Source organism: Tamandua tetradactyla, chromosome 14, assembly GCF_023851605.1.
Source record: "Tamandua tetradactyla isolate mTamTet1 chromosome 14, mTamTet1.pri, whole genome shotgun sequence".
Classification (NCBI taxonomy): Eukaryota; Metazoa; Chordata; class Mammalia; order Pilosa; family Myrmecophagidae; genus Tamandua; species Tamandua tetradactyla.
Genome location: NC_135340.1, coordinates 43,309,502 through 43,323,235, shown reverse-complemented (window position 1 = coordinate 43,323,235; position 13,734 = coordinate 43,309,502). Strand labels below are relative to the sequence as shown.

Here is a 13,734-nt window from a genome sequence, read left to right as displayed (position 1 = left end):
TACTATGAACAATGCTGGTGTGAGTGAGCCCTCCTCAGCATGGTGTATAAAAACTCTAAATAGTAGACTCTTGACTGGGAAACTTTCCAATTCTGCATTTTAAATAGAAACAAGTATTTGGAGATTTTTCATCTCATACTCCTTGGCGATCCTTTAGCTTCCAAAGTTCCCTGAACCGAAAGCATCCTCTGGTCATACAGCCTTTTCAAAGCTAAAGGATATAACTTTATTCCTTTTGGTCTGCATTAACCATATAATACAGTAAGACTAAGATGTCAATTCTCATCCCAGCAAGAGTTAGATGAATTTTATAGATGGGCAGGTGACAGACATCTGATCACTGGCTCATTGCAACTATGCCCAGGACTTATGGTCAACCTTGTACTTATTTTTCCTGGGACTTCAGAGGAACATTTAAGTCTCAGCACTCACTTTGATCTCTTGAGCATAATCCCAAAAGTTAACCATTTGATTGTAGTAATATTATGGGCTCTTCTTGGAGCAATGAAAAAATAATGGGAAGATACATTTTAATTTGCTACTTTATTTTAAAATAATAAATTTAATAATATTGAAATAACTTAAGCATATTGGAGCAAATATTGAGGGCCCCCTTCATCTGTCCTCTGTCATTCTTATCTACTTCTTGGAATTAAGAACTATCAACAGCTTTAAGTGCATCTTCCTACCATTCCTGTTGATAATGATGTGTACAGACATCAACATATGGTTGGAGAGTTTCACTTTTTGTTTCTTTTTCTGTTTTAATGTTGAATAAATTAAATATAAAACACTACTGGAAATTCTCATTTCTTTGTTTTCTCACGTCCTTTTAAGTTTTTCACCTTCCCCTCCCTCTTTGTCTCCCTGTTTTCCTCTCAGTCATTGTCTATCCATTTTGTTTCTAGATTTCAAAGCATTTAAATTTCTTCACTCTACCAGCCATTATAGTGACTTGGGAGCAAGGGTCTATAACCATCTTAGTTTGTAAATATAAAGACTTAAAGCCTATTTTCTTGTTTGCCTGCCTCAAAACCCTTTTCAGAGTATCTCATATAAATCATAATAGTTTTATCTACTTACAAATGAGAACAGGCTAAGGGTTTTGTTCAAGTTGCATAACTGATAAATGAACGAACTATAGGGAGTAGCAACTGAGAAAAGATGTTGCTTTAGATGAGTGTTTGTTTTGGTTGAGTGATATCCTATGATATCCAATTTGGATGACTTCTATCTCTTTTTCTTTTCTCATTGCTCTAGATAGAACTTCCAGCACAATGTTGAATAACAGTGCTGACTGTGGGCATACTTGACTGGTCTTAGAGGGAAAGTTTTAAGTCTTTCCTCATTGAGTATGATATTAACTGTTTGTTTTTCATATATTCCCTTTTTTAAATTATTTTTATTTCAATAATATATTTTATTTAAATCAATATATATATATAAACCATTGTCATTTCAAGAAGTCATTAATATAAAATTTGAATTATTTTATATTCCTTTCTTTAACTTGTAGTAGTTAGGTTTAGGTGTCAACTTGGCCAGGTGAAAGTGCCTAGTTCTATTGCTATGGACATGAGCCCATGGCATGTGAACCTCATCTGTTGTGGATTGTACCTGCAGTCAGCTAGGAGGTGTTCCTGTTGGAATGAATGATGTTTGATTTAATTGGCTGGAAGCTTAAATGAGAGAGCTCAAGGTAGCACAGCCCAAGCAACTCAGCATACTTCAACTCAGCACTCGCAGCTCAGCCCAGGCATTTGGAGATGCAGAAAGGAATCTCCCTGGGGAAAGTTGTTGGAACCCAGAGGATTGGAGAGAAGGACAGCAGAGATTGCCCTATGCCTTCCTGTGTGAGAAAGAACCTCAGTTGAAAGTTACCTGCCATTCTTCTGAAGAACTGTAAGTTTTTAACTAAATAAATCATCTTTTATTAAAAGCCAATCCATCTCTGGTGTGTTGCATTCCAGCGGCTATAAAACTGGAACAGAACTGGTGTATTATTTTACATTTAAATACAGTGCAATGCAGACCAACCACATTTCAACTGCTCAACAGCTGTATGTAGTTACAGGCTGCCATATTTGGCAGTGCAGAGCTAGAGGTTGAAAGCAAAGGGGAAAGCAGCCATGCATACATTTGTGTGTGTGTGTGTGCATCTGTACTTTTGGGTGTATGTTTGTGGGGTGTGAGTGGGTTATGTGTGTGTGGTGGCTGTATGAGTTGGGGTGTGTATGGGTATGTGATTGTGGGGTATGTACACGTTTGCATGCATGTGTATGGTATGTATGTGCATGTGGGTGTGTATTTGTAGGGTATGCGTGCTGTGCACATATGTGGAGTATACGCATGTTCTTCTCCATGTCTAGGAAAAGAGACAGAGTCCAAGACAGCTGTTGATCGGCTTTTAAGCCTACTGGGAGAAGTTATCTTGCTTCAACAATGAGAGGTATCTCATCCAACCAGTCAAGGGCCTTAAAAGAGGTGATGGTGTCAGTAATCAGAAGGGAAAATTTTCATCTATATTTCAGCCGTCTAGCTTCTCCCAGGCGATTCATTGAAAATTTCACTGGAGCTCCCAGCTTGTAGCCTGCCCTATGGAATTTGGACTTGCCATAGTCATGAGAATCAATTCCTATAGCAAATCTCATAATACTTATATTGTTCATATATATTACAGTATATCTGTATATCTGCATCCATATCTATATCTCCATCTATATCTATATCTATATCTATATCTATCTTCATTTTGTCACTTCTGTTCCCTGGAGAACCCTGACTGAAATACCAGATAAAAAGGTGGAAGAAGTAGGGATGGTGCCACTTGGAAGATTTCCTCTATAAGGAGGCCCAAGATAAGCCTCATAAGAGTTAAGAAGATGTTTAGGTAAAAGCAGGTGTGGGAGTGAAGGAATAACACTCCAGGAAGATGTTGAAGAATGTGCAATGGCATGAAGGCACTGGTATGTGGGATCTGAACATAAGTGGCTGAGGTAGAGCATGTGTGTTAATTGTAGCAGTGAAAGGTGGGGCAAGGAAGGGAGCAGAAGGGATTGCCTCAGGAAGCATTTGGGTGTCATTCTTTTGTGGTCACGTGGAGCTGCAGGAATACATTAAGCTGTGAGTCTAAGAATTCCTAATCACCCAAGAACAAGGTGATAGATAGATCAGGGTCTGGGGACATAGTGAGACTACAGCAACAGCCTTGGCAAGAGGTGGAAATGCACCAATTCGCCCACTGCCTATACCCTGAAAGAGGCTGATAGATACCTGTGTTATTATCCATACATTCACATTATCATGTTGAAGAAGATCCCTTCTATTCCCATGTTTTAAGTGTTCACATCAAGAAACGATGTTAAATTTTGTCAAATGCCTTTTTTGCATGAATTGATATGATTGTGTGGTTTTTCCACCTTGATTTATTGATGCGATGTTTTACATTAATTGGTTTTCTTGTGTTGATTCAGCCTTATTTACCTGGAATGAATCCCCTTGTTCATGGTGTATAATTCTTTAATATGCTGCTGGACTCAATTTGTGAGTACTTTGTTGAAGATTTTTGCATCCATATTCATTAAGAAGATTGGTCAGTAATTTTCTTTCCCTGTAGTATCTTTGTCTGGCTTTGGTGTCAGGGTGATGTTGATTTCATAGAATGAGTTAGATAGCTTTCCCTCCTCTTCATTTTTTTGAAGAGTCTGAGCATGATTGGTCCTAATTCTTACTTGATTGCTTGGTAGAATTCACATGTGAAACCATCTGGTCCTGTACATTTCTCTTTTGGTAGCTTCTTGGTGAAGCTTTTCAACCTCTACTTGTAATTGGTTTGTTGAGGTCATTTATTTCTTTTTGAGTCAATGTTGGTTGTTTATATTTTTTCTAGGAAGTTGTCCATTTCATCCATGTTGTCTAGTTTATTAGCATAAAGCTCTCATAGTATCCTCTCATTATCTCCTTTATTTCTGTAGGATCACTAATTATGACCCCCTCCCATTTCTGATGTAATATTTGCATTCTCTCTCTTCTTTTTTTGTCAGCCTAGATAAGGGCCCATCAATTTTATTGATTTACTAAAAAAAACTAACTTCTGTCTTTGTTGATTCACTGTATTGTTTTCATATTCTCAATTTCATTTATTTATATCTTATCTTCTTTATTACTTTCCTTTGCTTTGCTTTGGAGTTAGTTTGCTTTTCTTCCTCTAGTTCCTCCATGTATACAGTTAATTCTTTAATTTTTGCTTACTCTTCTTTTATATTATCAGCATTTAGGGCAATAAATTTCTGTCTCAGCACTGCCTTTACTGCATCCCATAAATTTTTACATGCTCTGTTTAATTTTAATTTGCCTTCAGATTTGTTCTGATTTCTCTTGTAATTTCTTCCTTGACCCAATGCTTGTTTAAGGGTATATTCTTTAGCCTCCATATATTTGTGAATTTCCTAGTCTTCCACTGTTATTGATTTCCACCTTCATTCCATTGTGAGCTGAGAAAGTGTTTTGCATAATTTCAATCTTTTAAAATTTATTGAGACTTGCTTTGTGACCCAACATGTGGTCCATTTTGGGGAATAATCCATGAGCACTTGAGAAAAACGTGTATCCTGCTATTGTGGGCTTCAATGTTCTATAAATATTTATCAAGTCTTATTCATTTATTGAATTATTCACAATAAATGCATCAGTGTGTGTGCCACCTGTACTTTTGGACACTCTGGCTTAGTGCATAAATATTTATGATTGTTTTATCTTTTTATTGAATTGATCCTTTTATTAATGCCTTTTGTCCTTCTTTTTCTCTGTTAATTCTTTTACATTTGATGTCTAATTTGTCTATTATTGCTATAGCTAATGCCACTGTATTCCTATTGCTGGTTACATGAAATATATTTTACCAACCTTTCACTTTCAATCTACTTTTGTCCTTGTGTCTAAACTGAGCCTCTTGCAGACAGCATGTAGATGGTTACTGTCTTTTAATCCATTTTGCTAGTCTATATCTTTTGACTGGATTGTTTAATCCATTAACATTTAATGTTATTACTAAAAAAGCAGAACTTTCTTCTGCTATTTTTTCTTTTAATTTGTATGTCATATCTTGATTTTTTCTTTTTTTAACACTTAATGGTAATTTTCATTTCTGCATTGTTTTCCAAACCTCTCTTTCCTGTCTTTTCTTATCAGCCTGTAATGTTACCTGTAGTTTTCTCATAGAGCTGGTCACTTTTTCACAAACTTTTTCAGTGATTGTTAAAAATATTTTAATCTCTCCCTCACTTTTGAAGGAAAGTTTTACTAGATATAGAACTTTTGAATTCCAACTTTTCACTTTCACTATCTGAAATATATCATACCACTTCTCACCTCCATGTTTTCTGCTGAAATATACACATATTGTGTTACAGAGCTTCCCTTGTGTGTAATGGATCACTTTTCTTTTGCTGCTTTCAGAATTCTCATTGTCTTTGACATTTGACAATCTGACTAGTAGGTGTCTAGGAGTAGATTTATGGAGATCTATTCTGTTTGGGGTATGTTGCACTTCTTGGATCTGTAATTTTATTTCTTTCATTAAAAATTGGAAATTTTCAGTGATAAGTTCTTCCATAATATTTCTGTGCCATTTCTCTTCTCTTCTTCTGGAACTCTCATAATATATATATAATAAGTATACATATATTATATAAAATAAATACATATATTTGCAGGCTTCATGTGGTTATTTATTTACCTGCGACCCTGCTCATAGTTTTCTGTTCTTTTCCCTATCTATTCTTTTGTGTACAGTATTTCAGACATCCTGTCCTCTAGTTTACCAATTCTTTCTTCTGCCCTTTCAAATATGCTGTTTTAAGTCTGTGTTATGTTTTCTTGTCTTTTCTATTGTATCTTTCATTCCCATATATTCTGCCATTTGTTTTCTCAAGCTTTTGAGTTTTTCTTCATATTTACCCAATGCTTTCTTTACATCCTTTCATCTCTTTTGCCATATCTTCCCTTAACTTGCTGATTTGATTTTTGACTTGATTTAGCCTATTTGATTGAACATTAATTAGTTGTTTCAAATCCTATATCTCATTTGAAGTGTTTGTTTGGTCCTTTGCCTTGGCCATATTTTTGTTTTTCCTAATATGACTCATAATTTTTAGGTGATTTCTTTCATTAGTTTATTCTGGAGGTTTCTTTTACTCTTTTATGTAGGGTTTTCTCATTTTTGACTTTTTTCTCTTTCTGTTTTTCATTTTATTTATTTTTGGTATTCATTTCAACTTATTTTAGACACCTAGCATAGCTTATATTTAACTGTTCTGAATTTTTCAGCTCTCATTTTTCTAGTTTGTGCCCCACCTATATGGAACCTTTTGGAAGTTTTACCTATATGGAACCTATATGGATCACATATGGGGTCTCCCAAGATTTGATCAGATTTTCACAGACAAGTCTCAAGAGGAAGGTGCAGTAGATATCAACTTTCTCTGAAGATGAGACCCAGGAGGTTGGGCGACATTCCTGTGAAGCCACTAGATGCTGTGATCTTCCTAACCTTCCCAGCAGATAGTGCTCATCAGCCTGCAGCTTCCAAACAGCATAAAGTGGTGCAGTTTACTTAATTCTCAGCCCACCATGAACATGGTTGAGACATAGGTTGAGGTGGAAGGCAAGCTTAAGGGCTTTCTGTTTCTGATTCTCAGTGCCTTGTGACTGACATCTTTGAAGGAGGGCTGCAACTTGAGCTGGAACATGCCTTCCCTTGTCTGGGGGAAAATACACCTTTTAGGGAATTATCTCCTTCACTTGATCTGTTACTTTAACTCTGCACTAGCCTGGACTAGTATTGCAATAAATTAAAATTGTCATTTTGCAAATATTTTATAATATAAATTCTTCTGTTATTTTTATTTAAGCATAATTTTTATATAGCAGAATTTATGCTTTTAGGTATACAGTTCTGCAGTTATACATCTGGGTAACCACCACACCATAAGAATATAGAATAGTTCCATTTCCCAATATCATTGTTTGCCACTGATAGTTGTCCCATACCCCAATCTCTGGACACCGATAATCTGTTTTATGGTTTTCCTTTTCCAGAAAATCATGAAAGGGAATTATACAATATATTAACTTTTGAGTTTGACTTTTTAAACAAATAACATGATGATTAATTCATGTTAATAACCACAGTAATAACACTGTGATAATTTTCAAAGTACATATTGTTCAAGTTGGGATGAGAAAATTCCCAAGTTCAAAAAGTTTATATTTTTATCAACAAATGGATCATGGCACATCTCACATTTCAAGAGCCTCCACTCACATTGTCTGACTTAATCTTCATTATAACCTAATGTCATATGGTTGAAAAGTTATATAACATTGTAACTTGTTGGAAACCAAAGAGTAAGGAATCAGAGTGACTGAGGCTCACATTCAAAGTTCTCTGACTAGTGTGTCTGTTTCTGGTGTCTCTTTGCCTCTGTTAAATTCTACCCACTTAATTCTCTCACCGTAACAAATGAATAGGTTCTAGAGACATCCACAGCCAACCCCACAACTTGTACTCAGTCATTCAGGTTCTTACTGACTTAAGTTTTTAGTGATTAATATTTTTAATAACTAAATCTTGTGAGAAAATTCCTGTGAAGTGTAGACACATATCTATTCCTGAGGCTGTCCCTTAATTCAGGAGAACTGGGGACCCTGAGAACTGTGGGCTGGGAAGAGAAGGATTTCCTTAAACTGAATACCTGTGAGCTCTGAGACTGTATAGAAGGCATTACATTTGATGCTCAATAGTCTTTGCTTTAGGGACTCTAGAAGCCACAGAATTCAGTCAGGAAAATAAACTTTCAATATTTTTGAAACTATGCAAAACTTCCCAGAACTCCCAGTATTTATGGAAAGTTGAATTTTAACATCATGAAAGTTGTTTTAAATGTGTGAGATGAAGAGAATTAAAGAAGTTAAGAAATTTTATGGAATATAAGATATATATAATACCTTTATCTGTGATTAGGTTCTGTGTTATAATAAACCCTACTCCAAATTCTTACAAAGCCTCAAGTAGAGTAGAAATGCAATGAAACACATAATATATATATATATATATATATATATATATATATATATATATATATTAACAAGAGTTTGTGGGAAAGTTTTATTATTTGTGTGGGATAAATTTCTTGCAGTGAATAGATTCTGAGGTGGAAAACTTTAGAGTTCTATGTCATAGGTGAAAGAAGACTTATCAATAGAGGGGGATTATTGAGAAACTCTTAGTTTTTGGGTTTCCTTAAATTGAGAGGGTCAGTTGATAGTATGCCTTTTCCCTAATTCTGTGTCAAAAGATATAGCATGAAATCAATTATAAAGATTCAAGAGATGGAAGTAAAGTCATGAAATGTCTTTCGTTACATTTGATTGAATATGGCTTTGTGTATGTGTGTATGTCTGTGCATGTGTGTGTACCATCTTTCTTGCTTTGGCCTATTGCTATGGTTTGTGTATTGGAACTAACCAGTCACTGCCAGTCCCAGCAAAAGGCAGATGCCTTGTGTGAGTGGAAGGTCATGGGAAGCTGGGGGAGAAATGATCTCATAGGCTGGTCACTGACTCAGAACATGGCCATCACAGAATGACATATCTTGATCTGGTGATTTTGTGGTGATTGTGGAGAGTAAAAAAAATCACTTAATATATTAATGATAGTTGATTCTTTAAGAGTGAAACTGTTTGATAAGTATTTTATCAAGCCTCCACTTAGTTTTTTTTTAAAAAATTTTTTGAACTTCATGCCAATTGTACAAATTTTTAAAAATTGATGTATACAAGACACATATAAAACTCTTCTTAAATCTTTCTCTTCTTCTTGCTCTTTTAAAAAGAACAGGTGTTCACAGTTTTCAATGTATTGATTCCGTCTTCTTTCTAAACAATAGTATAACATTATGTATAAATTCCACCCAATATAATTTGGGGGCATCCTGTTTGTCTGTGTAGATAAGCTGTAAAAGGCTGCATTTTAATTCTAATTCTTTTAGTATATAAGTTTTATATTTACTCATATTTGGTAGTTGCTTATTAGTGTTTCTTAGGTTTCCTATAGTTAGATAAATTTTAAAAAATGTTAAAAATTGGGGGATACAGGATGGTGCAATGTGGCTCAGTGGCAGAATTCTCACCTGACATGCTGGAGACCTGGGTTCAATTCCCAGTGCCTGATCATAAAAAAAAAAAAACAGGGGCTATAAAACAGAACTGTGAGATTGTTGGAAAGTATAGATAATTTTTGCACTGCTCTTTTATACCTTTGAAATTGATTATTAGAATATGGAAAGCAAATATGAGATCACAATATGGACGGGGTGAAATTTGGGACTTAACTCTTTGCGTCAATGAGTGAGGGTCCACTTGACAGTCAAGATGAAGAGAAGGTATCTGGGAGAGTGGCTAGTGTTTAAGAAATTGTCCCATCACAAATCCAAATAAAAATTTAACTTATTGTGTTTAAGAGAAATAATCATGGATAGACCACTAACAAACTATTTTATTCAGGTGCTACTGTCTGCATATGCCAGCTAATTTTAGGATGAAACCATGTAAAATATCATTGTCATACTGAAAGGGGGCAGAGTCACAAAGCACAATTTTGTCAAAGTTCACCCAAAATTTTCAACAAAAGGAAGTGTATTTGTAGATTGGCTTTTCTTTGTTCCTTTCTTTCCTTGTAATCAAGTTTTCAAGTCACTTCTAAAAACCATTCTACTTTTAGCTACAGTCTTCTACCATACAGTTTTAAATTTATCGATATTTTTCTTTTTCATGAAATGTTGGCTTCCCATTATTTTTGATAGAAAAAAATCCATAGATGAACACTAGTGTAAGATATTTGTTAAAATTGGTGAACCAATATTGATATATTATTGATTAAAACTCACAGTTAAGATTAAGGTTCTCAGTCTTTGTGTTTTAGAATTCTATGTGTTTTGACAAATTTATAATACCATTGATCCACTCTACCAGCATTATGCAGAATAGTTTAACACCTAGAAAAATGCCCTGTGCTCCCCCTGTTCAACTTCCTCCATATTACTGAACCTTGGGAACAAGTGATATTAGTATTATCTCTGTGGTTTTTCCTTTTGTAAAATGGCATATCATTGGAATCACACTGTGCATAGCCATTTCAGACCAGCCTCTTTCAGTTGACAATATGCTTTTAACGTTCCTCCCTGTGTTGCTATGGTTGAACTGCTCATTTCTGTTCACTGCTTAATAATTTTCCATTGTGTGGCTATACCACAGTTTGTCTACTCATTTGCCTATTGAAAGAAATATTGGTTGCTGCCAGTTTTGGTAATTATGAATAAAGCTGCTATAAATATTTGTATGCAGGATTTGGCATGGATGTGTATTTTCAACTCATTCAGGTAGATACCTAGGTTCGAATGGTAAGACTATCCTTAGTTTTATAAGAAAGTGAAAAAATATTTTCAAAAGTGACTCTACTATTTCACATTCTCACACAAAATGAATGACAGTCTGGTTTTTCCACATCCTCACCAGCATTCTATGTTCTTAGTGTTTTGGATTTTAGACATTTTAATAGATGTGTAGTGTTACATTGTTTTGGTCTAAAAATTTATTTGCAACATGTTATGGTGAACACATTTTCATATATTTTTCTATCATCTGTAATCTTATTCTTTTGAGGAGTCTATTCAGATCTTATACCATTTTTGAGTTTGTTTTCTTGTTGCTGAGTTTTAAGATGTCTTTATGCATTTTGGATGCAATTCTTTTGTCAACTACATGTTTTGCAATTATTTTCTCCCAGTTAATGGCTCATATTTTATTCTTTCAATAGTTCCTTTTGCAGCACAAGAATATTTTTACCAAGGACTTATAATTGCTCATGAATGATAATCTGAGTCACCTCACTGAGTAAGCAGTGTAGACCAACAAAAGTGGTATTAGGGAGTGAAGGAAATCTAGAATGAGTTGAAAAAGTGGGAGATGATGAGTATCAATTAAAATATTGGGACTAGGAGCAAAAATATTGGTGGCTTAGATGTCCTAGTACCCCTCTTTTTCTAAGCCATCTTTTCTGAAATCATAAACAGTCATCACTTGAAAGATATGGGCTATTATCAAGAGAAATTAACTGGGCCTAAGTGTTAAAGAAATGAAAGAGCTCTCAGTTATCCCTGACATTGCCACACCCATATTTTTCTGCCTTTATTGTTTCCAGGCAGGAACATGATTATTCACTGTCAGCACCTAAGTAATTTTCTGATTGTTCGTCTCCAGCTCCCTAACATGCTATGTCTTTGGTTGGATCAAAGTACTAGAAGCTTAATGTTCCAGATAAGCCCTCTAAAACTGAAGAATTGCCCAGCTTCCTGCCCTTTAATTGAAATACTTATGCAACAAAATCTGCAATGTGTCTCACAGGTCTCAGTATGCTTTCTTCCCAATTATGCTTACCAGTATAACCATCTTTCCCTTTTCTGTCTCATTACCACACCTCCTAACTGGTAATTCCAAGAACTAGTTTCTACATAATCTTTCTTCAATCAATTTTTATCTTTGTGATTTCTTTGAGGCAATCACTTAAGGAATTAAGTAAAACATTTGGCCCTACATAGATAACTATGAAATGCAATGATTCCTAACATTGACCAAAGCAAGATTCTAGTTTATTTTAAGTCCTTATTGGAATCAGAAAGATGTCATTATTTATTATTGGCAAAGTAATCACTAGTTCAACTATAAGTTAATATTTGGCAGCTATTTCTGTTGGCTGCTAACATCATCTCTGAGCATGATTCACATTTCCCATGGTAATACAATATTGAGTAAATTCTGTATAGAATTAGTAGAAACAGTTATGCACAAGTGGAGGATTTCCTTAGTTCTGCACATGTTAAATATAGAATGTAAAATTGTAGATGTCAAACAGGCAATTGGATATATAGTTTTAGAATTCCAAAGACAGCTTTGATAAACAAAATTGGGCATAATATGCCTGTTTGATCAATTTTTTCATTGCTGTCTTCATGTCTTTGTTCTTCAATGTATAGATGGCAGGATTAAATACAGGGGTAATAGCAAAGTCAACAATAAACAGGTATTTGTCATGTGACGATGTGGAGAAATGCCACACATACAGAAACATACATGGAGTAAAATAAAGTACAACCACATTGATGTGAGCTGACAAAGTGACAAATGCCTTGGATAAGTCTCCTGAAGAACGTTTCCAGACGGTGACCAAAATGAGGACATAGGAAAGGATCAGCAGGAGAAAGGTGCCCATGGTCATGTACCCATTGTTGGCAGCAACAACAAACTCATATTTGGCTCCGTCTGTGCATGTAAGTTTTATGATCCTGGGGAAGTCACAGTAAAAGCTGCCTATTTCATTCGGGCCACTAAAGGGGAAGTGAATAATAAAAATAAATTGAGACAAAGCATTGATCACCCCAGTCACTCAGGCAATGACCACCAATTAAACACATATTTTAGGGCTCATGATTTTCAAGTAGTGAAGAGGCTTGCAGATGGCTGTGTATCTATCAAATGCCATGGCTATCAGCAGCACCATCTCCACTCCTCCTATGATGTGAATTAAGAATATCTGTGCCATACAGTCTTGAAAAGAAATTACTTTGCATTCATGTAAAAGGTCTATGATCATCTTGGGAACTGTGGTTGAGGAAAAGCCCACATCAATGAGGGACATGTTGGCCAGCAGGAAATACATGGGGGAATGCAAGTGAGCATCAAAAATCACTAAAAACAAGATAAAAAGGTTTCCCAGGATGATGCATACATAGAGCAAGGAGAATATCAACGTGAGAAAAACTCTCATTTCTGAAGAACTGGAAAGTCCCAACAAAACAAACTCAGAAACCGCAGAGTCATTTGTGGTATCCATTGATCTGGGTAGAAGAATTGATTTTCAAATTATCTGAGGGTAGAAAATGAAGGTATATTTAATATCAGGGATAGTAAAATCTATTACATATTTGCAATACTATTTTTTCTATGGATTACTTGTATTAGAACTATAAGTAATTCTACTCATGTCCTATACTATGACATCAAGCAAATAGAAGTATGAAAGCTATCAGAACAGTGAATACATAAATGAGAAAGGAAATTTAAATTCTTATATACATAAACTTATTGTGGGGGCTTGAAGCTATGACACCCCACCCCAACTCCGAAACATGTTTGTAATGCTACTTCATTCCTGTGGATATGAACTTTTCTAAAAAGGACTTTTTGATTGAGGTTACTTCATTTAAAGCATGGCCCAATGAATCAAGAATAGCCTTAATTCTATTACTGGAATCTTTACAAAAAAGGCCTCAAAAGAGGGAGACACGGGAATGGGCAGAAGCTGAAGTCAAAGAAATATGCAAGAAAAAAAGGAGGCCAGCGGAGGCCACCATGAACCCTGTCATCTCTCAGGGAAGCTGAGGACCAAGATTCACTGGTATTCAGGCCCAGAATACCACAGTCTTCTGGGAGAAAGTATCACCTTTTGAAACCTTGAATTTAGACTTCTAGTGTCAAAGCTGTGAGCCAATAAATTTTCATTCTGTGACATTAGTAGCCAAGAAACTGAAACACTTCCTTCTTAGATTATCAGATTTTTTTCCCTGGTATTTTCACAAATGAATTACCTTATGCACTTTTTGTCACCTGGAAATTGAC

General features: G+C 35.2%; 1 pseudogene; it reads right to left on the bottom strand.

The window, feature by feature from the left end:
• Positions 1–11,989: 11,989 nt before the first annotated feature.
• On the bottom strand, positions 11,990–12,949 carry LOC143655392 (olfactory receptor 4F15-like; annotated as a pseudogene).
• Between the last annotated feature and the right edge of the window lie 785 nt (positions 12,950–13,734).